The sequence below is a fragment of the Coregonus lavaretus genome (genome assembly GCF_964263955.1).
Source record: "Coregonus lavaretus genome assembly, chromosome: 14".
Taxonomy (NCBI): domain Eukaryota; kingdom Metazoa; phylum Chordata; class Actinopteri; order Salmoniformes; family Salmonidae; genus Coregonus; species Coregonus lavaretus.
Genome location: NC_140001.1, coordinates 50,449,403 through 50,466,827, shown reverse-complemented (window position 1 = coordinate 50,466,827; position 17,425 = coordinate 50,449,403).

The following is a 17,425-nucleotide window of genomic DNA, read 5'->3' as shown; positions in this document are numbered from 1 at the left end:
AGGTGGAAATATCATTCTTTGGGGATGCTTTTCTGCAAAGGGGACAGGACGACTGCACCGTATTGAGGGGAGGATGGATGGGGCCATGTATCGCGAGATCTTGGCCAACAACCTCCTTCCCTCAGTAAGAGCATTGAAGATGGGTCGTGGCTGGATCTTCCAGCATGACAATAACCCGAAACACACAGCCAGGGCAACTAAGGAGTGGCTCCGTAAGAAGCATCTCAAGGTCCTGGAGTGGCCTAGCCAGTCTCCAGACCTGAACCCAATAGAAAATCTTTGGAGGGAGCTGAAAGTTCGTATTGCCCAGCGACAGCCCCGAAACCTGAAGGATCTGGAGAAGGTCTGTATGGAGGAGTGGGCCAAAATCCCTGCTGCAGTGTGTGCAAACCTGGTCAAGACCTACAGGAAACGTATGATCTCTGTAATTGCAAACAAAGGTTTCTGTACCAAATATTAAGTTCTGCTTTTCTGATGTATCAAATACTTATGTCATGCAATAAAATGCAAGTTAATTACTTAAAAATCATACAATGTGATTTTCTGGATTTTTGTTTTAGATTCCGTCTCTCACAGTTGAAGTGTACCTATGATAAAAATTACAGACCTCTACATGCTTTGTAAGTAGGAAAATCTGCAAAATCGGCAGTGTATCAAATACTTGTTCTCCCCACTGTAGATACCTTTGTACCTGTTTCCTCCTATTATTTCTGTTCTTAGAGCATTACTAAAACCTCACAGGAAAACTTCACAGAACCTCCCTGCAACTTAAAAATAAATGTTCACAGAACAGGTAACATTTTACTTCTGATCTCAGAACCATTATCTTCACAAGGTCCTTAGCTGTTGTTCTGGGATTGATTTGCACTTTTCGCACCAAAGTACGTTCATCTCTAGGAGCCAGAACGCGTCTCCTTCCTGAACGGTATAACGGCTGCGTGGTCCCATGGTGTTTATACTTGCGTACTATTGTTTGTATAGATGAACGTGGTACCTTCAGACGTTTGGAAATTGCTCCCAAGGATGAACAACACTTGTGGAGGTCTACATTTTTTTTCTGAGGTCTTGGTTGATTTCTTTTGATTTTTCCATGTTGTCAAGCAATGAGGCACTTCGTTTGAAGGTAGGCCTTGAAATACATCCACAGGTACACCTCCAGTTGACTCAAATATTTAAATTAGCCTATCAGAAGCTTCTAAAGCCATGATTTTCTGGAATTTTCAAAGCTGTTTAAAGGCACAGTCAACTTAGTGTATGTAAACTTCTGACCCATTGGATTTGTGATACAGTGAATTATAAGTGAAATAATCTGTCTGTAAACAATTGTTGGAAAAATTACTTGTGTCATGCACAAAGTATATGTCCTAACCGACTTGCCAAAACTATAGTTTGTTAACAAGAAATTTGTGGAGTGGTTGAAAAATTAGTTTTAATGACTCCAACCTAGGTGTATGTAAACTTCCGACTTCAACTGTAATAAGAAAAGACAATCAGTATTTACCTGGCTAAAAGAGAAGGAATATAATATCTATTGTTTACAAGAAACTAATTCAAAAATGTTAGATGAAGGACTGTGGGGGCCAAATATATTTCTCTCATGGGCAAAGAAATTCAAAAGAGGTGATAATAAACAGATATGGCTCATTATCCTATACGGTCCAAATAATGATGATCCACGCTTCTTTGATAATATATATATATATATATACACTGCTCAAAAAAATAAAGGGAACACTAAAATAACACATCCTAGATCTGAATGAATGAAATAATCTTATTAAATACTTTTTTCTTTACATAGTTGAATGTGCTGACAACAAAATCACACAAAAATTATCAATGGAAATCAAATGTATCAACCCATGGAGGTCTGGATTTGGAGTCACCCTCAATATTAAAGTGGAAAACCACACTACAGGCTGGTCCAACTTTGATGTAATGTCCTTAAAACAAGTCAAAATTAGGCTCAGTAGTGTGTGTGGCCTCCACGTGCCTGTATGACCTCCCTACAACGCCTGGGCATGCTCCTGATGAGGTGGCGGATGATCTCCTCCCAGACCTGGACTAAAGCATCCGCCAACTCCTGGACAGTCTGTGGTGCAACGTGGCGTTGGTGGATGGAGCGAGACATGATGTCCCAGATGTGCTCAATTGGATTCAGGTCTGGGGAACGGGCGGGCCAGTCCCATAGCATCAATGCCTTCCTCTTGCAGGAACTGCTGACACACTCCAGCCACATGAGGTCTAGCATTGTCTTGCATTAGGAGGAACCCAGGGCCAACCGCACCAGCATATGGTCTCACAAGGGGTCTGAGGATCTCATCTCGGTACCTAATAGCAGTCAGGCTACCTCTGGCGAGCACATGTAGGGCTGTGCGGCCCCCCAAAGAAATGCCACCCCACACCATGACTGACCCACCACCTGTCATGCTGGAGGATGTTGCAGGCAGCAGAACGTTCTCCACAGCGTCTCCAGACTTTGTCACGTCTGTCACATGTGCTCAGTGTGAACCTGCTTTCATCTGTGAAGAGCACAGGGCGCCAGTGGCGAATTTGCCAATCTTGGTGTTCTCTGGCAAATGCCAAACGTCCTGCACGGTGTTGGGCTGTAAGCACAACCCCCACCTGTGGAAGTCGGGCCCTCATACCACCCTCATGGAGTCTGTTTCTGACCGTTTGAGCAGACACATGCACATTTGTGGCCTGCTGGAGGTCATTTTGCAGAGCTCTGGCAGTGCTCCTCCTGCTCCTCCTTGCCCTGCTGCTGGGTTGTTGCCCTCCTACGGCCTCCTCCACGTCTCCTGATGTACTGGCCTGTCTCCTGGTAGCGCCTCCATGCTCTGGACACTACGCTGACAGACACAGCAAACCTTCTTGCTACAGCTCGCATTGATGTGCCATCCTGGATGAGCTGCACTACCTGAGCCACTTGTGTGGGTTGTAGACTCCGTCTCATGCTACCACTAGAGTGAAAGCACCGCCAGCATTCAAAAGTGACCAAAACATCAGCCAGGAAACATAGGAACTGAGAAGTGGTCTGTGGTCACCACCTGCAAAACCAGTCCTTTTTTGGGGGGTGTCTTGCTAATTGCCTATAATTTCCACCTGTTGTCTATTCCATTTGCACAACAGCATGTGAAATTTATTGTCAATCAGTGTTGCTTCCTAAGTGGACAGTTTGATTTCACAGAAGTGTGATTGACTTGGAGTTACACTGTGTTGTTTAAGTGTTCCCTTTATTTTTTTTGAGCAGTGTATATATCCAAAAAAAATTATCAACACTACAAGCAATACAAAACTTTATTATTATGGTGGGAGATTATAATACGGTTTTAAATACCTCTATGGACCCTAAAGGAAATCACACTACAAACTATCACCCTTACGCACTTAAGGAAATAACGAATGTCATGGATATATTGGAACTAGTGGATATATGGAGGCTTAAATATCCTGACCTAGTGAGATATACATGGCAGAGGCTCAATCAAGCTAGTCGTCTTGAATACTTTCTTATGTCATTCTCTCTGGCACCAAAAGTTTAAAAAGTGTTGATAGGGGACAGAATGCAGTCGGACCATCACATAATTGGCATATATATATATATATATTACTCTTACAGAATTTCCACGTGGGCGAAGATATTGGAAATGTAATCAAAGCCTATTGGATGATAACTTGTTTTTAACTAGTACATAATTCTTTACTGACTTTTCCGACATAACATAGGTACAGCAGGTTCCCTTATTGTATGGGACACTTTTAAATGTGCCTTTAGAGGCCATGCAATTCAGTACTCATCTCCAAAACAAAAACTATTTATGTCAAAAGAGTCCATATTAACAAAGGAAATGGAAGGACTAACAGTACAGATAGCTAGCAATAAAAACTGTGCCATAGAGGAAAAACAAAAAGAAATGTAGGAACTTATTCAAGAAAGATCAAGTGTAATATATTTAAAAAATTAAGCGAACTGGATGGAATATTGGGAAAAATGCACCAAATTATTTTTTAACCTTCAACATAGAAATGCTACCAAAAATAATTTACTAAAACTTGTTACAAATGACGGAGTCACCCATGATTTACCAAACTATATTTATTTATATTTATAATGTAAAATTAACAGCTTTACAGAAAGACTCATGTGAAGGCCAAATTACAGAGGAGGAACTTATTGATGCAATTAAAGTCTTTAAGTCCGGGAAAACTCCAGGGCTGGATGGCATACCAGTGGAGGTATCCCAATTTTTTTTTAGATATACTCAGAGGACCGTTATTAGCATGTTTTAACTACTCCTATATAAATGGTAGATTATCAGATACTCAACAAGGTCTGATTTCATTATTACTGAAACAGGATCCAAGTAGTAAATATAAAGATCCAGTGTAAGGCCTCTTACACTTCAGTGTTGTGATGCAAAAATTCTAGCAAAATGCTTAGTGGATAAAATTTAAAAGGTATTGTCGGATATTATTCATCCTAGTCAGACAGGTTTTTTACATGGACGATACATTGGAGATAATATAAGACAAGTACTGGAAACAATAGAACAATATGAAAAATCTGAGAAACCAGGCCATAGCTGACTTTGAAAAGGCCTTTGATAAAGTGTGACTGGAGTTTATATATAAATGCCTGGAATATTCCAATTTTGGAGAATCTCTTATAAAATGGGTTAAAGTTATGTATAGTAACCCTATGTGTAAAATAGTAAATAATGGCTACTTATCCGAAAGTTTTAAACTGTCAAGAGGAGTAAAACAAGGTTGTCCAATATCGGCATATCTATTTATTATACAATCGAAATGTTAGCTGTTAAAATCAGATCCAACAATAATATTAAGGGGTTAGAAATCCAGGGCTTAAAAACAAAGATGTCATTGTATGCTGATGATTCATGTTTTCTTTTAAATCCACAATTTGGATCCCTCCAGAGCCTCATAGAGGATCTAGATACTTTTTCTAACCTCTCTATATTAAAAGCTAATTATGATAAGTAAGTACTATATTACGTATTGGATCACAAAAAAATACAACTTTTACATTACTGTGTAGTTTACCAATAAAATGGTCTGACGGGGATGTGGACATACTCATTATATATATCCCGAAAGAAAGAAAAGATCTCACTCCAACAAATGTTTATAGAAAGTTAGAAAAAATAGATAAAATCTTGCTACCATGGAAAGGAAAATACCTGTCTATTTGTGGAAAAATCATCCTGATTAACTCTTTAGTCATATCCTAGTTTACCTATTTGCTTATGGTCTTGCCTACAACTAGTGAACAGATTTTTTTTAATTATATGAGAAAAAAATATTCCATTTGATTTGTAATGGCAAGCAAGACAAAATTAAAAGTGCCTATTTAAATAATGAATATGAATGTGGAGGGCATAAATGATTAAATATTAAAACATTAGACCTATCACTAAAAGTTCACTTAAGGCTTCAGTCATACAAAAGTCATAATTATATCCAAACTGGTTCTCTAGCAAATTAGTAAGAATGTCTCACCCCACGTTTAAGAATGGCCTTTTCCCTTTATTCAGATTACAACTCCTCACTTTTGGTTATTTGAAAACAAAATAATCTCCATAATAACGTTATTTTTAAAACATGCCATAGAATGTTGGTTGCAATTTCAGTTTTATCCACCAGGAAAGACAGAACAAATAATACAACAAATATTGTGGTTAAACTCAAATATACTAATTGATAAAAAAACAAACATTATTTTTCACAAAAAAATAAAGGTTTAATCTTTGTAAATTATATCATAAATAGGACTGGTGAAATTATGTCACACATGCAGCTAACAAAAATATATGGAAATGTTTGCTCCACCCAAAATTACAACCAACTAATTTCAGCAAGTGGAAGGGGGGAAAAGTAAGAAACTTGTCTGTCGGCCCTGCATTAAAGACCAAAATTGGTTCAAGAAAATAGTGATAAATAAAAAGATATACAAGTTTAATTTAAGGACCAAAAAAGTGATAGCTGTGCCATATAGATTGCAAAATAGTTGGGAAGAGATTTTCGATGTACCAATTCCATGGCACATGGTTTGTGAACTGATACGCAAAACAATACATTATTATACAAAATTCTTGCAACCAATAGAATAATATATATATATGGGAGACATAACCTTCCCAGCTCTGCAGATTTAGCTGCGAAGAGACAGAGTCTTTAGATCATTTATTTTGGTACTGTCCAAATGTAGCTTGTTATTGGTCACAGGTCCAGGAATGGCTGAAGAATTGCAACATTTACCTGGAGCAAACGCTGCAGATGGCAATACTGGGTGATTTAAAAAGTCACAGTCAATCGATCAATAATTATATTAATACTTTTAGCAAAAAAAAGTATCTTTAATTTACAATCTGTAGAAACTATGAAGCATCACAGCACAGTTGAAAAATATGTGGCAAATAGAAATCCAATATGGATGGTGTTAAGAGATAGACAGGAGGAGTTGAACGGAGCTGAAGGGTGGGACTAATAGCAACAAGATAACAAATGTAAAATATATTGTGTCTGTAAAATGTATATAAGTTCAGAACTTTTGTGAAACAGCACAGTTAATAATATATGGCAAATAGAAATCAAACTGGATGGACATCAGAAAGTGATGGGAGAGTGTGAGGCTAGAGAAGGACTAAAAACAAACAAAATGCAACTATTGTAAAATAGATTGTGTCCATAAAAGGTATAAAGTGTTTATGAGCTGGAAGTAAAAGCCTACGTGTTGTTGTTAATTAGTTTACTCCAATTAAGGGAGGGGTGGTGGGGTTAGCGGAAAATAATAAAGGAAATATATATATTTTTAAATATATATACAGTGGCTTGCGAAAGTATTCACCCCCTTGTCATTTTTCCTATTGTGTTGCCTTACAACCTGGAATTAAAATGGATTTTTGGGGGTTTGTATCAATTTGATTTACACAACATGCCTACCCCTTTGAAGATGCAAAATATTTTTCCTTGTGAAACAAACAAGAAATAAGACAAAAAAACTGAACACTTGAGCGTGCATAACTATTCACCCCCCCAAAGTCAATACTTTGTAGAGCCACCTTTTGCAGCAATTACAGATGCAGTCTATTGGGATATGTCTCTATAAGCTTAGCACATCTAGCCACTGGGATTTTTGCCCATTCTTCAAGGCAAAACTGCTCCAGCTCCTTCAAGTTGGATGGGTTCCGCTGGTGTACAGCAATCTTTAAGTCATACCACAGATTCTCAATTGGATTGAGGTCTGGGCTTTGACTAGGCCATTCCAACTGTTTCCCCTTAAACCACTTGAGTGTTGCTTTAGCAGTATGCTTAGGGTATTGTCCTGCTGAAGGTGAACCTCCGTCCAAGTCTCAAATCTCTGGAAGACTGAAACAGGTTTCCCGCAAGAATTTCCCTGTATTTAGCGCCATCCATCATTCCTTCAATTCTGACCAGTTTCCCAGTCTCTGCCGATGAAAAACATCCCCACAGCATGATGCTGCCACCACCATGCTTCACTGTGGGGATGGTGTTCTCGGGGTGATGAGAGGTGTTGGGTTTGCGCCAGACATAGCATTGTCCTTGATGGCCAAAAAGCTCAATTTTTATCTCATCTGACCAGAGTACCTTCTTCCATATAATTGGGGAGTCTCCCACATGGCTTTTGGCGAACACCAAACGTGTTTGCTTATTTATTTCTTTAAGCAATGGCTTTTTTCTGCCCACTCTTCCATAAAGCCCAGCTCTGTGGAGTGCACGGCTTAAAGTGGTCCTACGGACAGATACTCCAATCTCCGCTGTGGAGCTTTGAAGCTCCTTCAGGGTTATCTTTGGTCTCTTTGTTGCCTCTCTGATTAATGCCCTCCTTGCCTGGTCCGTGAGTTTTGGTGGGCGGCCCACTCTTGGCAGGTTTGTTGTGGTGCCATATTCTTTCAATTTTTTAAATAATGGATTTAATGATGCTCCGTGGGATGTTCAAAGTTTCTGATATTTTTTTTATAACCCAACCCTGATCTGTACTTCTCCACAACTTTGTCCCTGACCTGTTTGGAGAGCTCCTTGGTCTTCATGGTGCCGCATGCTTGGTGGTGCCCCTTGCTTTGTGGTGTTGCAGACTCTGAGGCCTTTCAGAACAGGTGTATATATACTGAGATCATGTGACAGATCATGTGACACTCAGATTGCACACAGGTGGACTTTATTTAACTAATTATGTGACTTCTGAAGGTAATCGGTTGCACCAGATCTTATTTAGGGGCTTCATAGCAAAGTGGGTGAATAAAATGCAAATTGTTTACTTAAAAATCATACAATGTGATTTTTGTTTTAGATTCCGTCTCTCACAGTTGAAGTGTACCTATGATAAAAATTACATTTACATTTACGTCATTTAGCAGACGCTCTTATCCAGAGCGACTTACAGTTAGTGCATACATTATTATTTTCATACTGGCCCCCCGTGGGAAACGAACCCACAACCCTGGCGTTGCAAACACCATGCTCTATCAACTGATCTACCTCCCTGCCTGCCATTCCCTCCCCTACCCTGGACGACGCTGGGCCAATTGCGCGCCGCCCCATTGGTCTCCCGGTTGCGGCCGGTTACAGCAGAGCCTGGATTACAGACCTCTACATGCTTTGTAAGTAGGAAAACCTGCAAAATCGGCGGTGTATCAAATACTTGTTCTCCCCACTGTATATATAAATATATACATTTACAAAAAAATATATGGGGGATTGGAAATGATGCAGACAATTACATTGATGGAAGCTACAATCTATCTCCAATATTAAAGCCGTTTCTCTCCTTTTCAGTATTAATGGACCCTGGACCGGGTTGATACCAGGGTGGGTTCTGATCACACACGGAGAGGACATTCCATCACTCTATACCTCCTGTCATCTTCTAAACACATATACACACGCGCACACAAACACACTAACGGACGTATGCACACACAAACTCTCAATGTATTTTTATTTCGTTCACTTTCTGTCTGCCATTTCTAAATAAACGTAAACACACATCAGACGTTGAGGTGTTTAGGGATTTGGGAAGAGCGTGTGACGTATTTTCCTGCCTCAGCTCCCCTGTCAGGTGATGAATGCAAGGTAAATGCAGGGTGACAGCCAGACAGGAACCACAGTGCCTAGAGGCCTGCCTATATCTCTCCCATAAACAAATCCTCCCAGGGCTGTATTCAGACCAGCCTCTCTGCTCTATTATCCACAACACACTACTGCCACAAGCACTCAGAACCCCAATCAACAACCATACAGGGGGAGGAAGGGAGAGAGGGATGGATGGATAGAGGAGGAGGCTGGCAGGAGCAGTGTCGAGGGAAAACGTTGAGACGAGGGCTGAGCTCCGGAACTGTGTTCAGTGTTCTGTTTGGACAGGCAGGGTAGAGACAGTTTGGGAGAGAGGGACAGTTGAGAAAGAAAGGGATTGAGGAGAAAGTGATGAGAGGAGAGAGGGGTTATTCAAAAGAAAACGAAACTAAAAAAGCGACAAAACAAAAAAGCTTTCTTCTATTTCTCTATTCGTCTTTCCTCTCTTGCTTCTCCTCCTTTATGCTTCTGTCTGTCTCTGTTCACTCTTTTTGCGTGAGTACGTGACTGCGTGCCTGTAAGCCTCCGTGCGTGCATGTGTCCTGGCAGGTCAAGAAAATGAGGCAGAGATGGGCAGATAGAAGGCATTAGCTGACGAAAGCGATAGACAGAGAACAACACAGCCAGTGACTGGTGTGTGACTCTGATTGATCCCACATTAGAACTTCCCTCCTCCCCCCTCTGATCAGGCTATTGATCCGTGGCCAGCCGATCGGTTCCTCTCCAACATCTCATCCAGGCCAATTACAACTGAGAGAATTAGTGATTAGACTGAGACTGGATCAATCCATTCTGTTACAGGGACACACACACATTCCAGACACACACAAGTATGCACAAACACGCAGGCATGCCCACGCACTCACTCACTCACCCACACACGCACGCACACACACACACACACGTACACACACACTTATTTGTGTTACTTCTAATAGAAAAATGCTGCAGTTTAAGGACTGACTGTGCTGGAGTCGAAGCTACCGACTCTGGACCACATATGCCCCCTGGGGATGGGGGTTCAAGCCCCGTCTCGGCCACCCTCTGTCTATGCCCCTACTATCTGTCTCCCTCTCTACATTTACCGCTGTACAAATAACACTTTAAATCAAAGGGGAAAAAAGATTAAGAACTGATTCAATTCCACAGCTGCTTGAATTTAGGCCTAATTGTCACATTCGTTCATAGACGGGACGGACCAAGGCGCAGCGTGATATGCCTACATGTTTATTAAATATTAAACACAACGACAAAATAACAAACAAAACGAAACGTGAAGTCCAAGGCAGCACAAAACAACATACCTAAACTGGAACAAGATCCCACAACCCACTAGTGCCAATAGGCTGCCTAAGTATGGTCCCCAATCAGAGACAACGAGCGACAGCTGCCTCTGATTGGGAACCACACAGGCCAACATAGATCTATACATACTAGACTGTACAACATGGACAAACACAGCAAGGAAAATACACACCCTGACTCAACATACAAGCGTCCTCTGAGTCAGGGCGTGACACAAATCTCAATCAGATCAAGTGTTAACCGGTGATAGCCGACCCCCGCATAGCTGATGTTATGGCGGTGTCGGAGGTCTAACTGTCAAATCGGTGAGCAGCTGCTCTTGATCATTGTCATGAAGCTACACTGTCCCATTCATGTTAGAAGTTCAGAAAGAGAAAGTGTAGGCTATATACAAATAATTACGCTCAAATTGAAAATCATTAAACTAAATAATGATGATTTCTATCAGCCTAATCGAAGCATAGATTACATCTCACATTCCAGTGTTCGAGCTTGTAAACAAGGCTGCATGGGATTTATCTTAATGCGACTCCAATCAGCCAATGGCAATGCCCGCTTTAGGTATAAAAATATGTGTACCAAAACGTTTCCTGGCATGTGTATATTTGTGTATGGTTGTGCATGCATGCATGCATGCGAGTGTAAGTGTGCCTTTGTGTACTGTAGCAAACAGACAGGGACCAGGCATCTCATATAAAGGTAATGTGAGGGAGGAGAAGAACATAGTAGGAGGAGATGGACAGAATGAGAGAAAGAAGGAGAAACACCCCCTCTTAATGAGGAGTAAACACACGCACAAATGCACGTACGTAAGCACACTCGGACACACAATCTATCACATATGCCTAATGCTGGACCTAGCCCCTGACTATATGGCATTGGCCTGACATTGCACAGCTCATTAAAAGTAATCTAGTTCTAATGTCTGAGGCAAATCTATTTATGTTGATGGTGTTCACGGGCCACCTTTCCATAACATTGATCAGCACTGTTTGTTTAATAGGAAAATAATAAACAATTACTCCACTAGGTGAAGGCAGCAATTGTTTTTCTTCTGTAAATTACTACCACCATCAGCCCTGCCGAAATAGAAAGGTGATCATCTGCATAAAATCAATGGGATATGATCCTCTCTGTATGATAATCATGGACTCTGTTTACCACAGGGCTTTCACTAACCAGCCGAGAAAGAGAGGGAGAGAAAGAGAGAGAGTGATATAGAGAGAGAGAGGCCGTGTCAGAAATCTGGCTTCCCTACATTTTACTTAAACTGCATAGTGTGTACTAATCGTACAACATACTATTTAGAACGCACTTTTTAGTGAAACCGAATACATTAAGCAACAAATATCAGCATACTAGGCTCATCCTACACTCAGAGAAAAGGGTTCCAAAAGGGTTCTTCGACTGTTCCCATAGAATAACCCTTTTTGGTCCCAGGTAAAACCCTTTTAGGTTCCATGTTTAACCCTATGTAGAAAGGGTTCCACATGGAATGCAAAAGGGTTGTACCTGCAACCGAAAAGGGTTATTCAAAGGGTTCTCCTATGGGGCCAGCCAAAGAACCCTTTAAAGTTCTAGATAGCGTACTGAGAATGTGTCATCCAATGCACAATTGCTTTGATTCCCCACATTTGTTAATTTTAGTACAGCGCGTACCCTCAGCTGATTGATTATCAGCTGTTGTCAGACACATGTATTGGTTTTGGTAGTATTGGTTTTGGTTACGTTCAGTATGCATCTCCTGTTTTGTATTATCTTCATGTTTATTACTATTATTAAACTCACCTTCTGCACCTGCTTCCAGACTCCCTGCGTATACGCAACATCATCTCACGTGGGAAAACATCACACTTCCGCATTGTCGTGCTGCTGTTTGTTGCGACTTGGCTACCTGCGAAACATTACGTTTTTTACTTTTAATATCCGTTTAATCAGAACTCTGCATTTAACAAATTTACCAATGTCTTAGTTTTTTCCTCGCTCAACCTTTTTCATTCATCTTTTTCACCCCGGACAACCGAGCCAGGCTACCAAGAGCTCAACTCATACAACGCTCTCTATAGAACTACTATTAAGGAAAGTCCTTACTTCCAGTGTGTGAGTGTGACTCCAACTGTTGGCCAGTGAATGCTGTAAGTGTGTGTTTTGTATCCCCCACGACTACAGACACTGGGGACACACCCCGACACAGCTCTGAGAGGCTACCCCAAACACTAACACACAGCCGGGCCGGTGCGTAACAAGGAACAGCCGGCAACCTGCCACTGACAACCGACCCAGCCATCACCTGCCCCCATGCTCTTCTCTCTCACTCTTCACAGTCAACGAGAGACAGACAACAACACAGTTATGCGAGGCGCTGCTGCGGGCTTCCGTGGCCATGGAGGGAGAATCTAAGTCCCCAGCGGCGCCGGGAAATGTTTGTTCCCTTGGACTGTCGGCGTTCAGCAGTGAAAACTCCTTTGAATCTACTGGGGACTCGCATGCTATTAAGTGTATAATCTGCGACATGTTCGTAGTTGTCACGGGAAAGGTCCGATGGATACCTTCATTTGTAAAAAATTTATTGAACTTGATGAAGCTAAAGAAAGGATTACAACTCTTCATGAAGCAATAAAACATTTTACCAAGCGCCTTGAACTGAATAAGGATTCCATGAGACTATCGGCATCTTTAAATGCTTCCTATCAAAACATCGAAGAGGATCATAATGGGACATTCTTGGACTATGATTAATTTCCGCCACTGCACCCCTCTACTAGCTTGAACCAGAAAATGGCTGCTCATTGTTCGACTCCAGATGAGCGTAAATGGATGCGTGTCGGAACCAGAAAGAAGGAGAATAATCATTCTTGGCGCGTCTGCCTTCTTCCCCCGCGTCCGAACTTAAGACTTTCAAATCGCTTTGAGCCCCTGTACCAGCTGTCTTCTGCCGGGGACTTGGGTGTTCCCTCCATGGCTGTGGATGTCCCTCCAGCTACCTCTCCCTGTCCTAGTTAATCAACTGCCTGGGCACAGCCTGGACCACAGCGGCCCACCTCCGCTGGGCCGTGCTCTCTGGATCAGAACTCTGTCCCTTTGGCTGTTGTGGCCTGCACGCAGCCGGGTTCTCAGCAGCCCTCTTCTCAAGTGAGTTCTGTGGCTCTGGCCTCGCAATCAGCTTTGAGACACGACAGAGGCCGGATCATTTCGGCCATTGTGATAGGGAGTTCGATGGTGAGGCATATATCTGTACCTGGGGCAAAGACTGTGTTTTCCTGGAGCAAAAGTTCAGCATATCGCCAGGTTGCTTCCATTCAGTCACTGGGGGCTGATACTGTCATGGTTCATGTGGGGTCAAATGACATTATGAAGGGCAGCTCAGAACAGCTGAAGATGGATTTTAAAGAACTGATTGGGTCACTACTTGACACCAACAAACGCCCCATAATGTCTGGCCCTCTGCTCTCCCTAAATCGTGGCATTGAACGGTTCAGCAGACTTTTAGCCCTCCATAACTGGCTACGAGACTATTACAGCTCTGTGTGTGTAACATTTATTGACAATTGTGATACCTTCTGGAAACAAAGCTTGTATTATAAGGGACCCACCCAAATCAATGGGTTCCTGAATCATTTCACTGCATTATATGACTGCGTTGAGACAATGACTTATCAATGACCAAAGCACAGCTCATTTAATACCTACCATTGTGTCGCGGAGTTGTCATAATGCTTCAGAAAATGTACATTATCCCAGGGGCGGTGGAAGAAACAATGTAAGTAAGCTAATGTTTGTCCCTCTTACTGCCCTGAATGCCTCTGCTGATCCTACAGCTATTGCATGCTGTAATCATGTGCCTATGAACCAGAGTAATACTGTTAGCACTGAGGTGGTGTGCCCTAGCAGGAAGTCCACTGTTTGCTCACCCTGCACTAACATAAATACCTCTGCTAAGCTTCCCAGTAAAGCAAGAATAAAAATCAAGCGTTAAAGATAGCCCACGTTAACATATGTAGCTTAAGGAACAAGGTTCATGAAATCAATAATTTGCTAGTAACAGATGACATTCATATTCTGACAATCTCTTAAACTCACTTAGATAATACCGTTGATGATACAGTGGTAGCAATACATGGTTATAAGATTTACAGAAAATACAGAAATGCCAAAGGTGGAGGTGTGGCTGTTAATTTTCAGAACCACATTCCTGTAAAGCTTAGAGGGGATCTCATGCAAAATACGTTTGAAGTGATATGGCTACATGTTCATCTGCCTCACCTAAAGCCCTTTCTGGTGGGAAGCTGCTATAGACCACCAAGTGCTAACAGTCAGTATCTGGATAACATGTGTGAAATGCTTGATAATATATGTGATATCAATAGAGAGGTATATGTTCTGTGTGATTTAAATATTGACTGGCTTTCATCAGGTTGCCCAATCAAGAGAAAGCTTCAAACTGTAACTAGTGCCAGCAACCTGGTTCAGGTTATCAATCAACCTACCAGGGTAGTTACAAACAGCACAGGAATGAAATCATCAACATGTATTGATCATATCTTTACTAATGCTGCACAAATTTGTTTGAAAGCAGTATACAACTCCATTGGATGTAGTGATCACAATATAGTAGCCATATCTAGGAAAACCAAAGTTCCAAAGCCTGGGCCTAATATTGTGTATAAGATACAATACGTTTTGTAATAATTCCTATGTTGTTGATGTAAAGAATATTTGTTGGTCTATGGTGTGTAATGTGGAGCAACCAGACGCTGCACTTGACATATTTATGAAATTGCTTATTCCAGTTAAGAAAATGTAAGTAAAAACTGTTCAATCCCTGTGGATTGATGAGGAATTGAAAAACTGTATGGTTGAGAGGGACGAGGCAAAATAAATGGCAAATAGGTCTGGCTGTACAAAAGATTTGCAAACGTACTGTAAATTGTGAAATCATGTGACTAAACTGAAGAAACTACATTATGAAACAAAGATGAATTACATAAAGAATGATAGTAAAAGCTTTGGAGCACCTTAAATGAAATGTTGTGCAAAAAGGCAAACTCCATTCCATCATTCATTGAATAAGACGGCTGATTAATCACAAAACCCACTGATATTGCAAACTATTTTAAAGATTTTTTTATTGGCAAGATTAGCAAATTTAGGCATGACATGCCAACAACAAACGCTACCACTACACATCCAAGTACATCAGACCAAATTATGAAAGACAGGCATTGTAATTTTTGAATTCCGTAAAGTAACATTATTGTTGTCAATCAACAATAACAAGCCACCGGGGTCTGACAACTTGGATGGAAATTTACTGAGGATAATAGTGAATGATATTGACACTCCTATTTGCCATATCTTCAATTTAAGCCTACTAGAAAGTATGTGCCCTCAGGTCTGGAGGGAAGAAGTTATTCCCCTACCTAAGCATAGTAAAGCCCCATTTACTGGCTCAAATAGCCGACCAATCAGCCTGTTACCAACCCTTTGTAAACTTTTGGAAAAAATTGTGTTTGACCAGATACAATGCTATTTTACAGTAAACAAATTGACAACATACTTTCAGCACGCTTATAGGGAAGGACATTCAACAAGCACAGCACTTACACAAATGACTGATGATTGGCTGAGAGAAATTGATAATAAAAAGATTGTGGGGGGCTGTTTTGTTAGACTTCAGTGCGGCTTTTGATATTATCGATCATAGTCTGTTGCTGGAAAAACATATGTGTTATGGCTTTACACCCCATGCTATATTATGGATAAAGAGTTAACTGTCTAACAGAACACAGAGGTTGTTCTTTAATGGAAGCCTCTACAACAAAATCCAGGTAAAATCAGGAATTCCCCAGGGTAGCTGTCTAGGCCCCTTAATTGTTTTAATCTTTACTAACGACATGCCACTGTCTTTGAGTAAAGCCAGTGTGTCTATGTATGTGGATGACTCAACACTATACACGTCAGCAACCACAGTGACTGAAATGACTGCAACACTTAACAAAGAGCTGCGTTTAATGGCAAGGAATAAGTTAGTCCTAAATATTTCAAAAACTAAAAGCATTTTATTTCAGACAAATCATTCACTAAACCCTAAACCTCAACTTAATCTTGTAATGAATAATGTGGTAATTGAGCAAGTTGAGGAGACTAAACTGCTTGAAGTAACCCTGGATTGTAAAATGTAATCGTCAAAACATATTGATACAAGAGTAGCTAGTCTGTCTATAATAAAGTGCTGTTCTGCATTCTTAACAGCACTATCAACAAGGCCCTAGTTTTGTCGCACCTGGACTACTGTTCAGTCGTGTTGTCAGGTGCCACAAAAAATTGCAATTGACAGCAAGGCTTGACCTTGGATGTACACAGAGAGCATTAATGTCAATCTCTCCTGGCTCAAAGTGGAGGAGAGATTGACTTCATCACTACTTGTATTTGTGAGGTATTGACATGTTGAATGCACCGAGCTGTCTGTTTGAACTACTGGAACACAGCTTGGACACACATTTATACCCCACAAGACATGCCACCAGAGGTCTCTTCACAGTCCCCAAGTCCAGAACAGGCTATGGGAGGCGCATAGTACTACATAGAGCCATGACTACATGGATCTCTATTCCACATCAAGTAACTCATGCAAGCAGTAAAATTAGATTTAAAAAACAGATAAAAATACACCTTATGGAACAGTGGGAACCGTGAAAAAACACAAACATAGGCACAGACAAATGCATACAGTGTTTCTTCCTTTAAAAGTTTCTAGCTAATGCCGCGTCCGTTTGTGGTAGATGCTGGCAGATTGTGGTAAATTGCGTCACTCTGTCATTGCACCACAATATCACAGGGGGAGTTACATTTACATTTACATTTTAGTCATTTAGCAGACGCTCTTAACCAGAGCGACTTACAGGAGCAATTAGGGTTAAGTGCCTTGCTCAAGGGCACATTAACGTCATTTAGCAGACGCTCTTAGCCAGAGCGACTCACAAATTGGTGCGTTCACCCTATAGCC